This window comes from Giraffa tippelskirchi, chromosome 5, assembly GCF_054371585.1.
Source record: "Giraffa tippelskirchi isolate mGirTip1 chromosome 5, T2T-mGirTip1v1.2.pri, whole genome shotgun sequence".
NCBI classification, from domain to species: Eukaryota; Metazoa; Chordata; class Mammalia; order Artiodactyla; family Giraffidae; genus Giraffa; species Giraffa tippelskirchi.
In genome coordinates, this window is record NC_137279.1 from 103,324,502 (window position 1) to 103,340,018 (window position 15,517).

A 15,517-nucleotide genomic window follows, 5' to 3' on the forward strand; every position below is an offset into this window, starting at 1 on the left:
AAGTTAAACTGATCTTTGTTAAAGTAATGAATTAACTTGGATTGGCAAAATAAAATGAGGAGCAGGTTTGATATGGGATAGAGATAGTGAAGTTTCAGGTATCATGAGCTGAAGTTAGAGATGTAGAAGGAGGAGAGGGTACCATATTAGAAGCATGGCAGAAAACAGCTTCAACCAAGGCCTGGTAGATAATGTTACATGCTACAAGCGAGTATATCATTTTTTTCCCCAAGCTGAACCCTAGAAAAGGTTAACAGATTTGCCAAACCATCATCACCAATTTATCTTTTGGGAGAGGGGCACGCTTTCACTGGAATGTTACGAGACTGCAAACCACTAAGGAGTAGTAATTTGTAGGGAATGGAAAATTTGAGGATCACAGTACTGTTCATTTAGGTGGATAATCGACACAGTGCCATGCAACAGGAACTCCTGGAAGGGAAGCAAGCATATCTTCCTGCTTCTCATCAATTCTACAGCTTAAATCAATCCAGCCCATTCCATGCCTGTGGTTACTCATATAGTCTCTAGTGGCCCTTCTTTGATTTTCCCATGAGGGTCCTGGGAACTACACAGGAATTTGTGGAGGATGTTACAGACCCTTGATAGTCTGAAAGCAGAGTTCCTCTGTTGTAGCCAACCTCCTCCTTCCCTAACCCCTTCACAGGCACTGGCTCTACAGTGGCCACCACGTCCGTTTCGTAGAAGCCAGGAAACAGAATCCTAAAAGGTGAAAGGAAAAGACAGGCACAGAGTTCAGCAAGTTCCTCATTCAAGAGCACACGGGTTTTTACGTGTCTTATAGTTAATTCATGTACTTTGTTTTCAATTTCTTAGTTGAATTACTTTTCTTGAAAAGATGCCTGGGACAAGGCCAACATCGCAGGGAGGAATGTCACTGGGTCAGGATCTGGGAACAATCAGCTCTTCTGGTTTTAAGGATGAAGCGTCAAGATCTTAAGGAATCTGAATTCCTGGTGAGCAGTCAACTACGTTCATTCGCCCCTAGCAGCATTCCGGTGACTTAAAACAGAAAAAAGAAAATCTATTTTAAAAAACCCAGTTGACCGAAAGCGAACCCATCCCTAACTTCTTCATTTCTAAAATAAAAGGCCTCTCCCATCGCAGTCCCCCCGCACACAGCGACAGATCAACGGCAGGACTCTACTTAGGGACTAGGGCGCCCTGCGTCCACCAGAGCCGCCGGCTAGGCGCGAGACGCAGGGCGGGGCCCAGGGTCCGACCCGCCCGCCGCTCCCTTCCCGGGAGCGCTTCGGAGAAGGCGGTACTGCCTCTCCTCCAGGCCCGGGGACCTAGTCCGGCCGGGGCTGCCTCCCGGGCGCCCGCTGCCGTGGTGGCAGGAAGTCCCCGGGAACTACAAATCGAAGCATGCTGGGAACATTTCCCTGCTCCTCCCAGGAAATGTCCTTTGTCCAGCCCTACGGGAAGCCCCAGTGAGGAGTCAGCCGGGCAACCAGCCAGTCAGCCAGCCAGCCCGCGGCCGCTGCAGCCGCCGTCGCCGCCGCAGCACAAGGGCAGTCGCGCCGCGGCGCGGGGCTTGGGCCCGGGCGCGCGGTGCCCTCGCCCTTTGCCGCGCCCGCCGCCGCGCAGGTAGGAGCGTAGCTGCGGCTGGGCTCCCACGCCGCCCGGGGATCGGGCTGATCGGGACCCGACCGGACTGCTGCGGGGATGGGGCGTGCGCCCCGGAGCGGGTGGCCGTACCGCTGGGCGAACTTGTACCGTTTTCTGTTCCCCCGAGGCGCAGGGGCCCCGGGGCTGTGGGCGCGGGGTGGGGGTGTACTTACGGCCCCCCAAGCCGGGACCAAGCTCCTTTCGGGGTTTGTGGCGAGGGGCGGGGAGAATGAGGCTGGTAGCGAGGGAGGAGGCAGCGTTTGGAGAGGCAGTCAGACCGTCCCACCGACCACCGAAGGGGGCATCCGAGACCCTCGGAAAAAAACGAAGCCCAGGGAGGAGCTTGGGAGGCAAGGAGAAGGTGAAGGGCTTTGTGTGCAGCTGCGGACGGGGACCGACTGCACCCCCCTCGCCTTGTCTCCCCGCGTCCCCAGCCCCATTTGGGACTATGGACAGTGGGGATGGGAGACTCCGAGGAGGGCCAGCGGGTCATCTCGGGTCCTTGTGAAATGTGTGCTCCCTTTTCCTCTCAGCTGTATTCTAGTCTGACTCGGAGTAGCTAGCGGCTTGGGCTGCCATCAGACTGGACAAATGGCACAATGGGGATGAGAGGGTAGACGGGGCAGCAGCAGCTCGCCGTCCTGGGAGTGGTCGCCGCCGTTTAGCCCCGGTAGGCTTCGCGCCCCCAGACGCCCATATCGCCGGTGTGGCCAGGCTGATACCGTCACCCGGGGTGAATGCCGAGGCGGAGGACTGTCAGTGGAGGCACCGGGTGAAGCGTGATGGGAGGAGAGGACGAGTAAGAGGTTGAGGGGGAGAGTCAGCGCAACAGGGAGTCAGCTGAGTGTACCTGATGGCCACGCTTCGAGAATCGGAAGGCCACTCCTCTGGGATTTTCCGATTTTCCTTTTTCCTAACCGCCCCGTCCCTACCCCAAATAATGAATCACCCACCCTTTGCTACGTGAGCTGGATTCAATCTGGTGGTGTTTATCTTTGCTCTGATAGCTGGCCTATTTGTCCTTTACCTATAGGTTGACTTGAATACTCGGCATCCCCGATGGCGTTATCCTCCTCTCGTGGGACTCAGGGTGTGGTGAAGGCGGTTGGATAATAGCTACTGTGATGGATGAGTGGGCAACTTTGAAACACAGCCCAGGTGTTACTGCTGTGTACCTGAACTCCCTCGCCTAAGCAGCCCGTTTCTCCTTTCTACCCGCCCCCTACTTCTGTTTATTTTACTGCTCTACAAGTATTTTTACCTTCTGAGCCACCAGAAAAGCCCAAGAATACTGGAGTGGGTAGCCTATCCCTTCTCCAGCAGATCTTCCCAACCCAGGAGTCAAACCGGGGTCTCCTGCATCTCAGGCAGCTTTACCTGCTGAGCTACCATGGAAGCCTTCTTCTCTTAAGCCAACATAGGGATATTATTTAACGTGGCATATGTTTTAAGAGCCAAATGAATCTTTAAAGATGGCATTTGAGTGGTGAGGCAGGAGTACCCAAGGCTCATGATGATGTGGTAGGCACAGAGCCCTGTCTCCTATATAAATAGCTTGTAGGGAAAAACAAAACCTTTTCCACTGGCTTCTCTAGAAGAGATGAGGCATCTGGAATGACTTAAGAATGGAGTGGGGAAAAACCCAGTTGTTGAGGCTGAGGACATGAGATTGGCAAAATAAAGAGAACACGCTCTGTGAATTCAGAAGATTTCCAATTGGAGCATATTGGCTGTGTGTGTGCGTGTGTTGGACGTGGAGGTTATTGTTGGGGGGAATTTGATATTCAAAGTTTAGCTGGGCCCCAAGAAGAATATCATGACACCATAGTGAACAAAGGTCATAAATGAGAAGTCAGGCTTCCTATTACAGAAAGGAGAACATAGATGGCCTTCAAAAATGACTGGGATTAAGGGGATGAATGGAAAGAAATCAGGTTGAGAAGCACTGGTGATGGAACTGAATTGGCCTGGGAAGGGTGACCTCACTGAAGGTTGGATGACTAAGGCTGATGGGGTTGCGTCTCATTTCCTCCGCTTCCTCTCAAAGCTCTTTGGATTTCCTCTGAAGCTACACATTTGCCCAATTTCTCATGTCTAGTTAAGGCAAGGAGAAAGGGTAAAAGCTGGTTAAAGATGATAACTTAAGGCAAGAAAGATCTTGCCTGTTCATGTAGAGTGAAAAAACAAAACAAAACCCTGCAATGTCATTAAGAGGTCTGGAGCCTGATCCTATGTTAATGCCATTTGGGCTTTTCCTTTGATCTGTGCTCTTACTTCTTTTTTTCTTTTCCTTCATTCTGTGCAGCCCCACCCTCCCCCATCCTCCGCCCCCACCCTGCCCCTTTCCTAACAGGTTTCTTAGTACATAGTATGTAGTGTTAATGTAATCAGAAAGGTAACTCCAGAGTTTGGCATTCAAAACCCTTAACAATTCAGTGCTTACCTACCTCTGTTCTCCACTGGACCTAGGTCACCTCATATTACCTTCTTGCAGCAAACAGCTCCTAGTCTGAGATGCAACATTCTTCCACCTGTGTGTCTCCATCAAGTTGAACTCCATGCCTGTTGGGCATCCCTGCCCTGCCCTGATTATTATCTCCAAATTCTAGCCCAGCTGGTGCAGAAGTTTTATAGAAGTCTTTCTAGACCTCCCAGTCAGAATCCATCTTATCCCCATTGTACTCTGCATCCTCTGAAGGATACCCATCTCTGGTCTGCCTTGTGATAGTTAGATGTTCTCCTTCTCCCCTCCAAAAAGTAAATCCCTGAGGGCAGTGGCTCTGTACCCTACACTTTAAACCTAACAAGTGCACAGAGGATGCTATTTGAAAAACATGACTAAATGAAGGAATGAGTGAAAGAACTGAAAAGAATACATATGTCTTAATTTATCTCTTTGTGTGAAAAGGAGGATGAAGCCTTTTTACAGACCTGTAAGGATTCACTGCAGATTTGACTCTAAAGCATCTAGGCTTTTTCGTTTTGTTCCTGCATTGCTGCTGCTGCTGCTGCTAGGTCACTTCAGTCATGTCCGACTCTGTGCGACCCCACAGACGGCAGCCCACCAGGCTCCCCCGTCCTTGGGATTCTCCAGGCAAGAACACTGGAGTGGGTTGCCATTTCCTTCTCCAATGCGTGAAAGTGAAAAGTGAAAGTGAAGTTGCTCAATTGTGTCTGACTCTTAGCGACCCCATGGACTGCAGCCTACCAGACTCCTCTGTCCATGGGATTTTCCAGGCAAGAGTACTGGAGTGGGGTTCCTGTGTCAGGAGACCCAAAATGGATCTGTTACAGTGTCTAGTACAAAGACACTCATGAAAAGTTGTTGAATAGGGTCTTTGTTAGCCTAAATTTTTAAACTCTACAGGCAGGATATAGAATGAATTAATCCTAAGGGGATAACCAATGACTTTTGCCATGTTCTTGGAGGTGATATTTTCTTCTCGGTTGTGAAAGTTCAGTGTGCTTTCTAGAAAGTAGCACTACAAAGATCATCCTGCTATTTGCAACTAATGACTCCCATCACGTCGCTTTGACTTTTATAGCCCAAGCAGTCTACTAGGATTAAAATGTGGCATATAGAAATTCAAGACAAATCAGACTTTCAAACATTCCTTAAAGACATTGCAATTTTGTAGTTGCTCATTTATCTCTAACTGGAAAGATATTTATGCTTTTTTTTTAATGTGATGAGAAGAGTTACTGTATATTGATCATTTATGTATCAGTTATTGTTGTTTAGTTGCTAAGTCATGTCTGACTCTTTGCGACCCCATGGACTGCAGTCTGCCAGGCTCCTCTGTCCATGGGATTTCCCAGGCAAGAATCCTGGAGTGGGCATTTATTTTTCTAAGGGATCTTTCTGACCCAGGGATTGAACCCACATCTCCTTCTTGGCAGGCAGATTCTTTACCACCGAGCCACTTGTTTTTTATGCTTTTTTTTTTTTAACGTGATGAAGGAATTACTGCATGTTGGACATCTGTGTATCAGCTATTAAACTAGAGAATTTCTATGCATTGTCTTAATCTGATGATTTACATATTACAATCATCTCTGTTCTAAAAAGGAGGAAACTGGGTCTCAGAAATAAATTAGGGATCTTGCTTGGAGTCCCAGATGCTGGAGATAGACTGGAATTTAGGTCTATTTTCAAAATAGTGTGTGTTTGTTTTCCCTGGGAGAAAACTGCTGGATATATGTTCTTCCTCTGAGGTTCTTCACTTTCCAGATTTCCTTCCTGGAATATTGTTGGGCTTCTAAATGCATCCTAATGGATCTCCTCTGAGAGACCTGGTTTCATACATTCATTAATTTTATGCCCTCATAATTCCATGGCCATCATTTGGAAAGACCAGGTTCAGAATCCATAGTAAGACCTTTGGGCATAGAACTGTCTCCCTGGAATTCTTTCCCCTTTTCTCCCAGCCTATTATCTGAATTCTTTCTGTCTTCCCTCCAGGCCAAGTCTCACCCTTTCCCCCTTCTGTAGCCTTTCTTGACCACTTCTGGCCACATTCAGGCTCTCCTCTAACCTTTGGCATTGCCTGAAATACCTGAGGCTCAGTACCTTCTTGATGCGTGTAGACTTGAATGAGCCCCCACTGTGTGCTGGAACATTTGCATATTCTCTGCGCAAGGCAGGGACTGCATGTCCAGAACACAACCCGGCATATGGTGGACTTTCAGGAATTGTGAATTGGTAATGAATTGGTAATGACTCAAAATGCAAAAGTGTAGGCATGAAACATTATTTGCATGTCGCCAGTTTGTAGTAATGAATTGGTAATGACTCAAAATGCAAAAGTGTAGGCATGAAACATTATTTGCATGTCGCCAGTTTGTAAGAGAGAGATCGATCAGAGGGTCATTTTCTTAGTTATTATAATTTTCGTCCTCTTCACCAGACTGCCCGAAAAATTAAGCACCCTCTGGAAATAAGTGAGAGCAGATCTGGGTATTGCTCAGTTGTACGAGCTTGATCATGGTGTTTTATTGATGTTGGGTAGATAGGCTTCCCTGGTGGTTCAGCTGGTAAAGAATCTGCCTGCAATGTGGTAGACCTGGGTTCGGTCCCTGGGTTGGGAAGATCCCCTGAAGAAGGGAACGGCTACCCACTCCAATATTCTGGCCTGGAGAATTCCATGGACTGCAGTCCATGAGGTCGCAAAGAGTCAAACCCGACTGAGTGACTTTCACTTCACAGCATGGGTGGGGTCACAGCTTCAGTACCTTCCTCCTTGCTGTCATGCACACCTTCTGCCATATCTCCTAGGAGAGGCAGGCTTTTATGGTGCACATCAGAGAAAATTGGAGGGGTTTCCCTGCTGCTGCAGATATGGGGGAAAAAAAGGCTGGAATGAGGAAGGAAGATAGTTCCTTCTGTTTTTACCTCTGAGAAGAGTAGCATGATTTGTATGGGGTATGGAATTGGGTTTTATTGCATCTTGTATTAATGGGGATGTTAAAAAGATCAGCAGCTGCTCCTCTGTGGGTGAAGAGGCTTTGCCACAAGATTGAAGCCATCTCCTGAGGTTTACTGAGTCTTCTTTTCACTGACCTCAAGGCCCCACAGTGCTGTGGACGCCTGGGTATAAACACAGTGTGTGTGGGTTGTTAAAAGCACATCAGTCATTTAAAATGAGGATAGGCAGTTCTTGGGCTTCCCAGGTGGCGCTAGTGGTAAAGAAGTCACCTGCTAATCCAGGAGACCAGAGACTCGGGTTCAGTCCCTGAGTCAGGGAGATCCCCTGGAGGAGGGCATGGCAACCCACTCCAGTAGTCTTGGCTGGAGAATCCCATGGACAGAGGAGTCTGGCCCGCTTACAGTCCACAGGGTCAGAAGGAGTCGGGCACAACTGAAGCAACTTTGCATGTACACAGCACTTTGCTTGGGGTCCCTGCACTTGTTCAGCAAGTCATGCACAATACACCCAGAGGCTGGCAACAGTGTTCCAGTCAGATGTGTGGAGCACCACCTGCAATTCTCTAGTTTCCCGTTCCTGCAGAGGGTCAAGTCTGGGTCATGTGCACACAGCTCTAATTTGCTAAAATGTGTGTAAAGGGGAAAAGAGCCTACATTCATTCAGAGAGGCATTTGAGATATATTTTCTCCCGAGAACTTTGTCAGCATCTTACCCAGACTTACAAAACAAGAACCATTCTATCTGGGTTTTACTAATAAGAAATGTATCACCTTGGTCTCAGTATCCTGACTATTCAGGAGGTTAGCTCATGCCCGATGCTTGATCATGCTTAAACATGGCACTCTGGGAAGAACACCTTTCCAGTTATTGAACTTTTTTTCCCACACATAAAAACCTTGGTCAATTTCAAAGAATCTTAAGAAAAAAAAAATCCCTCATGAAGGTATTGACAATGATTACTGGTAGCAGGAAGTAGTTTTGAGAGCAGTGGGTTTTAGAAATTATTTCATCTGAATGTAATCTCCACAAGGCAGAACTTAGTGTAACAGGTAGCACATGGTACATGTTAAAAAAAAAAATTGCTGAATGAAAGGATGTATTACACTTTTAAAACATTTCACTTTGATGCTTTCCTAATATGATGGCACTGCCAATTTTTTATAATGAGATATGGCAAAGGGTGTAGCTTATGTGTGATATTAGATGGGGAAGGGACCTTTTATATGTACATATACATTTTTTTAAAAATAGATTTTGTTTTTTTAATCTTTTAAATTATTTTTAAAATATTTATTTGGCTGTGTTGGATCTTAGCTACAGCAGGCAGAATCTTTGATGGGTCAGGTGAGATCTTTCCTTGTGGTGCACAGACTCTCTAGTTGTGTCTTGTGGGACCCAGAGTGCTTGAGCTTCAGTAGTTGTGGCACCCAGGCTTAGTCGCTCCATGGCATGTGGGATCTTAGCTCCCCCACCACAGACTGAAGCTGTGTCCCCTGTATTGCAAGGTGGATTCTTAGTCACTGGACCACCAGGGCAGTCCCTTAGACTTTATTTTTTAGAGCACTTTTAGGCGCACAGCAGTAATTTTTTTTTTAATTTTATTTATTTATTTTTGGCTATGCTGGGTCTTCGTTGCTGCGTGGGTTTTCTCTAGTTGTGCTGAGTCCGGGGCTACTCTTCCTTGCAGTGTATGGACTTATTGCTGTGGCTCTAGGGAGCGTGGCCTCCAGTAGTTGCAGCTCCTGGGTCCTAGAGCACAGGCTTAATTGTGCCCACCAGCTTAGTTGCTCTGTGGCACGTGGGGTCCTCCCGGACCAGAGATTGAACAGGTGGTCCTGCATCGGCAGGCGGATTCTTTACCACTGAGCCACCAGGAAAGCCCTCACAACTATATTGAGCAGAAAGTACCGAGAGTTCCCATATGCTCTCTGTGTCTTTTCATGATTTAATAGCTCATTTTTTTTTTTAACTCTGAATAATATCATGTGAATGTACCACAGCTTATCCATTCACCTACTACGGACATCTCAGTTGCTTCTAAGTTTTGGCAATTATGAATAAAGCTCCCATAAACTTCTCTTTGTGGAGACGTAAGTTTTCAACTTATTTGCATAAATAGCCAGACATACAATTGCTGGATTTCACCAATGCAATGGACATGAACTTGAGCAAACTTTGGGAGATGGTGAGGGACAGAGAGGCCTGTCCTTCTGCAGTCCATGGGGTCACAAAGAGTCGGACACGACTGGGTGACTGAACAAAAACATAACATGCTTAGTTTTCTAAGAAACTGACAAATTCTCTTTCAGAGTGATTGTGTCATTTTGCCTTTTTTGTCAGCAGTGAATAAGAGTTTCTGTTCTTATACATCCTCACCAGTATGTAGTGTTGTCAACGTTTTGGCTGTTCTAATAGGTTGTTGTTGTTCAGTCGCTTAGTCATGTCTGACTCTTTACAACCTCATGGACTGCAGCAGGCCAGGTCTCCCTGTATCTTACCATCTCCCGGAGCTTCAAACTCATATCCACTGAGTCAGTGATGCCATCCAACCATCTTGTCCTCTGTCATCCCCTTCATCTCTTGCCCTCAATCTTTCCCAGCATCAGGGTCTTTTCCAACGAGTCATTTTTTCACATCAGGTGGCCAAAGTATTGGAGCTTCAGCTTCAGCATCAGTCCTTCCAATGAATATTCAGGGTTGATTTTCTTTAGCATTGACTGGTTTGATCTCCTTGCAGTCTAAGGGACGCTCGAGAATCTTCTCCAACACTACAGTTCAAAAGCATCAATTCCAAAGCACAGTTCAAAAGCACCACAGTTCAAAAGCAAACAGTGAGATATCACTACATACCTATTGTTCTTCTAATAGGTATGTAGTGGTATATCATTGATTTACAGTTCCATAGTGACACGTGAACTTGTGCCCCCTGCATTGGAAGTGTGGAGTCTTAACCACTGGACCACCAGGGAAATCCCTGCCTATTTTAAAATTAAGTTACTCATTTTCTTACTGTTAAGTTTTAAGAATTCTCTGTATATTTTGAATAACAGCCCTTTATCAGATATGTGTTGTGCAAATATTTTCTCCCAGCTTAGGTTCTCATTCTCTTGATATATTTTCATATATATGAAATTTTCTTATCTTTTTTCTTTTTGAGAAGTATACCAGATCTATTTTAATATAAAACAGGTTTACCCCAGAATTGAGGACAGATAGTGTGAAATAAACTTGAAGAAATGCTCCCCTACTTAAAAAAAAATTATTTATTTCATTTATTTTTGGCTGTGCTAAGTCTTCTTTGCTGCATATGGGCTTTCTCTAGTTGCAGCTAGTAGGGGCTACTCTCCAGCTGCGGTGATCAGGTTTCTCATTGTGGTGGCTTCTCTCGTTGTGGAGCACGGGCTCTAGGTGCATGGGCCTCAGCAGCTGTGGCTCCCAGGCTCTAGATCACAGGCCCAGTACTTGTGGCCCATCAGCTTAGTTGCCTTGAGGTATGGGAAATCGGACCAGGGATTGAATCTGTGTCTCCTGCATTGGCAAGTGAATTCTTAACCATTGGACCACCAGGGAAGTCCCCTACTGTTTTTTTTAAAAAATAAGGTAAATGCCAATTAAATTTAACCAGACTGTGGCCACAGCCTTTAATTAGCTTGGGGGCAGTTACTATAGGAACTCCTTTTATTTCTGTTCCCCCATTCCCTCATAGGTACTTGTGTTTGTTGATTGAATTAGTGGCTTAGTAAATATTTCTGGTCACCTACTTCCTAAGTGGCACATACCCTTTTAAAAAACTTCTTTAAGAGCCTATGTGTGTCTCATAGCTTAATTATGGACCCTTAGGAAAGGATTTCTGTAGGCTGATGACTATAAGTGAGAAGAGAAATCAAGATGTGCAGATCCTTCCTGTCAGAGCGAGCATACAAAACAGAATCCCAAAGCCCATGAAAACTGCTGGAGAACAAACTTTGGTCTGAGTAGACACTCTAATAATAAATATTGAACACAGATTTCTCCTGTATGTGATTGTGCTTCCTGTCGCCCTCTCCTCCCAAGCAACTTTTTATTTAGTCTCCTGACTACTTTGTAAAAGTTGAGTGTTGATCTTTTTTCATCCTCATTTAATTTCTGTTGGTTCCAGTCCTGTCTTTCCTGCAGGCATGAGAGAAAGGCAGTTGTCCTGTCCGATTAGGAGAGCCCAGGAACATTTCCACCGTGGGTCCAGACACAGCTCTGGGCCACCTCTTCTTTGCACCACCGAGTTGCGTGTTAAAGCCTTGGAGAGGAGGCAGGACACGCACAAGAGTATTTGATGCCAACAAGGGCTGTGGTCATTTGGCCATGGGACTCGGGATTCTCTTTTGAGAAGGTTCTAGCTTTTGAAGCTAATCACCACTTATCATATCTACCTGTGTAGCAGGATAATTAAGCATGCTTGGCTCCTGGTGCTGACAGGTTATTGGATCCAGTTAGGGGAGCTAGCTTGTTTCCAGGGCTCTCTGCCTGACGTGATCTTGGCCAGATAGCTAGATTTCCTGGTCCTATTAGTCCTTCATTTTGAGACCGAGGAAGGAAATAATTAGCCCTAACTTTATCCATTTAAAGCACTATTTGACATTTTGAGAATGACAGATGTAATATAATATATACAGGATGAATATATATATTCTAATATATATAGAATGAATAAACAAAAAGATCCTACTGTATAGCACAGAGAACTGTATACAGTATCCTGTATTAAACGATAATGGAAAAGAATTTGAAAAATAATGTATGTGTGTATATATATATATACGTGTGTGTGTGTGTGTGTATATATATATATATATATATATATATGCGTGCATGCTAAGTCACTTCATTCATGTCTGATTCTTTGCAACCCTATGGACTATAGCTCACCAGACTCCTCTGTCCATGGGATTCTCTAAGCGAGAATACTGGAGTGAATCTCCTCTGGGGATCTTCCCAATCCAGGGATCAAACCTGGATTTCTTATGTCTCTCCTGCATTGGCAGGCAGATTCTTTGCCACTATTGCCACCTGGGAAGACTCATATATATAAAGTGAGTCACTGTGCTGTACAACATTGTAAATCAACTATACCTCAATACAATAAATTTTTGTACTGAAGAACTATTTGAGGGCTCATTTTGTGGGGAATCATGAAAGTGTATAAAGCAATATGTTCCCACCAGGACTTACAGTTGGGAGGTGGGAGGGAGGGAGAGAAGGCAAACAATAAGGTAACTTATAACTATGATTATATATATTTTTAATATAAATTTATTTATTTTAATTGGAGGCTAATAAGTTTACAATATTGTATTGGTTTTGCCATACATTGACATGAATCCTCCTCGGGTGTACATGTGTTCCCCATCCTGAACCCCCCTCCCACCGCCCTTGATTATATTTTTAAAACTAACATTCAGTTCAGTTCATGTCCAACTCTCAGTCATGTCCAACTCTTTGCGACTCCATGGACTGCAGCATGCCAGGCTTCCCTGTCCATCACCAACTCCCGGAGCTTGCTTAAACTCATGATGCCATCCAACCATCTCATCCTCTGTCATCCCTTTCTCCTCCTACCTTCAATCTTTCCCAGCTTCAGAGTCTTTTCTGATGAGTCATTTCTTCGCATCAGGAGGCCAAAGTATTGGGGCTTCAGCTTCAGCATCAGTCCTTCCAATGAATATTCAGGACTGATTTCCTTTAGGATTGACTGGTTTGATCTCCTTGCTGTCCAAGGGACTCTCAAGAGTTAGGCAGAATGAAATAAGGAAGAGTATCCTAAAGAATCATATACAAAGTGAGATAATAATAATTCTCCCTGAGCATTTAACACTAATCTGATAAGGTAGACCCAGTCGTTTCTCTCATTTTATAGATGAAAAAGCCCAGGCTCAAAGAGATTGAGCTAGAGACTGAATTCACACAGGTGGTCTGGCTCCAGAATCTGAGCTTTCATTTGTTTATTGGAGTATAATTGCTTTACAATGTTGTGTTAGTTTCTGCTGTACAATGAAGTGAATCAGCTGTATGTATACATATATCCCTTCTCCCTTGGACCTCCCTCCCCATAACCCCTTCCCACCACTAGGTCATCCCAGAGCACCATCTGAGCTTTTAACCACTACTGGTATTGCTTCCCACTAGAAAAAGGAGAGACTTGTTTCTTGAGAGAGAACAGCGCAGTGAGAGAGGAGAAACACAGGGTGCCTTTTGGGAGGCTTGAATCATGCCTTTTTGGCTGAGGTTAGCTGGCAGAAGTCAGGGAGAGGTTAGAGCTTTCAGCTACATTGTTGAGGGCTTGGAGTTTGCACTTCTCTGCTTCTCTGGACAGAATGGCAAGTCAGTTAGAGGTTTCTGAGCAGGAGAATGGCGAATGGTAAATGGAGTGGCAACTATGTTTTAAGATGCATCCGGAAGTGTCTACTACAGTAATAAGGGAAAATAGAGGAGAGAACTGAAAAGGAAGGACTTGGCAGCTGATTGGATTGAAAGGAGTGAAGGGAGGGGCCAAAGTTGACTCCAGGGTTTTAAACCTGATGAGTAAGAACAAAGAGGCTTTTAACAGAAATGGGCAGCTGATTTGTAATGGAGATTTGAAAGGAGAACTAATGTTTTTCAATATGACTAGGGCCAGATCCTTTCCAAATGGAAATTCCCTTCGAGTTTTCAACAACCTTTCAAGGTAACTTGTTGCTCTCATTGTATAGATGAGAAAAGTAAGACTCAATTTGGTGAATAGCCATCCTAGGAGCATAGAGTGTATAAGTGACAAACTTCTGTTTGCAGCCGGATCTGTTGATGCCATTACATGTACTTTCCTTCCTGTTTGGACTGCCCATCACCCCCCCCCCAACCCCCTGCCCCGTGTCCTGAGTCCCATGTGACATATGGGGCAGCACTTCAGTACAGAAGGGACATTGAAGCTCCTCAGCTGTGATGCTTGATGCACCATTAGAAATATGGACCTAGAATACAGGTCAGGGGTTGGGGGGAGAGTTTTGTATTCGTGGGGTCTCTAGACAGTGGAGGTATTTACTGAAAACTAGGGGAAGGGGCAATGTGATTGAGAGGAGAGGGAGAAGAAAATGTAAACAGAAACATGGGCGGTCGACCTGTTGGTAGATAAGAGAAGGAGGGTGCTGAGGGAAGTGGCGAGGCCTAGAACAGTGGATGCTAAGGAATGAGAGAATTTCAAGGACAGCATCTCAACAGGATTTCTGTAGTCATTTATTTCATCTCGATTATGTATGTCCAGCATGTTCCAGTGTTGATGGTGAGATCATAGAAGAGACTGGATATTGGATTGGAAGATGGAAAATTATAGCTGACACTGATGTGAGCTAGACTCAATGTTAGAAATGACTATGATCTACTGAGATGGTACACACCTGGGAAGACCATGGTTCACTAGGAAACTGATGTGTGTGGTGATGTGGTTAGAACTGATCAGGGCTCACTGACACCAGCCCTGCTTTTCCCAGTAGCTTGTAAGACCTGTTGGCTCTGCAGAAGGAAATATAATATTATTTAATAACTGGCTTTAGGCATTTAAAAAATGAAAAGGAAGGAAAGTCTCTGCAGAAGAAAAAGTCTCTCCTTTCAATGAAAGGGTTTCATAGTTTGAATTTTTAAGAGTCTTTAAAAAATATTTTTAATTGCATGATGGAAATACTCTATTTAAGATTCTCTTTTAAAATTTTAATTTAATATTTTTGCCTTTTGGCCACACTGCATGGCACGTGGGATGGTTTCCGGACCAGGAATTGACCTCTGGCCTCTGCAGTGAAAGTGCTGGATCCTAGCCACAAGGCCAGCAGGGAACTCCCTAAAATTCTTTGAAAATGACATAGTCACTACCAGTTGTTCAGGTTGATGCTCCATAGGTGTTCTTTCCAGCTGTCTGTGTTTTATGATGACTTCTTTTGCAAATGCTGTACCAAAGACATAGAAGTATTCATTGTTTACCGTAACACTCCCATTAAGTCAATGTTAATTCAGAATGACTGCTTTTTTCTGGGCAACAAGATGTCTTTTTTCTCTAAGAAAGACAGTAGGTAATCCAAAATCTGTTAATTTGGAGATCATTTCTGAGGATCACATGAATTTAAGTTTGAAGAATATCTTTTATGTTTTTTAGAGGAATACTGTTTAAAATCAATTTGGGGGATGTGGGGGAAGCAAGAGTCCAAAAGAGAACAAGAAGAATAGGAAGAAGGAAGGTAGTGTCAATGAATGCTGTCAGAAAAGCCAGACTAAACCCATGAATATGACAGAGTTGGCTGGGAGAGTCTGGTGCAGGGGAGATGGTACTTGAAAGGAATCGGGCAACCTCAGTGGTAGTCCCAATTCTGCCACCAACTCCCTGTGTTTGTGAATTCAGAAAAGGCATTTATCTTCTCTGGTCCTCATTTTCCTTATCTGTAAAATGGTGGATCCCTTAAAGA

The 15,517-nt window shown here is 44.9% G+C and overlaps 1 protein-coding gene and 1 long non-coding RNA gene across 2 annotated transcripts in view; one reads left to right on the forward strand and one right to left on the reverse strand.

Moving 5' to 3' along the window:
- The first annotated feature begins 1,358 nt into the window (after positions 1–1,358).
- The window catches only part of ZNF697 (zinc finger protein 697), a 33,814-nt gene continuing 19,655 nt past the window's right edge, over positions 1,359–15,517 (forward strand). The window contains exon 1 of the mRNA XM_081495546.1: positions 1,359–1,611. The gene's annotated coding sequence lies outside the window, so the exon portion shown is untranslated. The remainder of the gene's footprint in view (positions 1,612–15,517) is intronic.
- Positions 3,784–7,989, reverse strand: LOC145507984 (uncharacterized). The gene is made up of 2 exons (XR_014055270.1): positions 7,439–7,989; positions 3,784–5,411 (listed from the first exon to the last, which is right to left on the reverse strand). It is a non-coding gene; the product is annotated as an uncharacterized LOC145507984 (long non-coding RNA).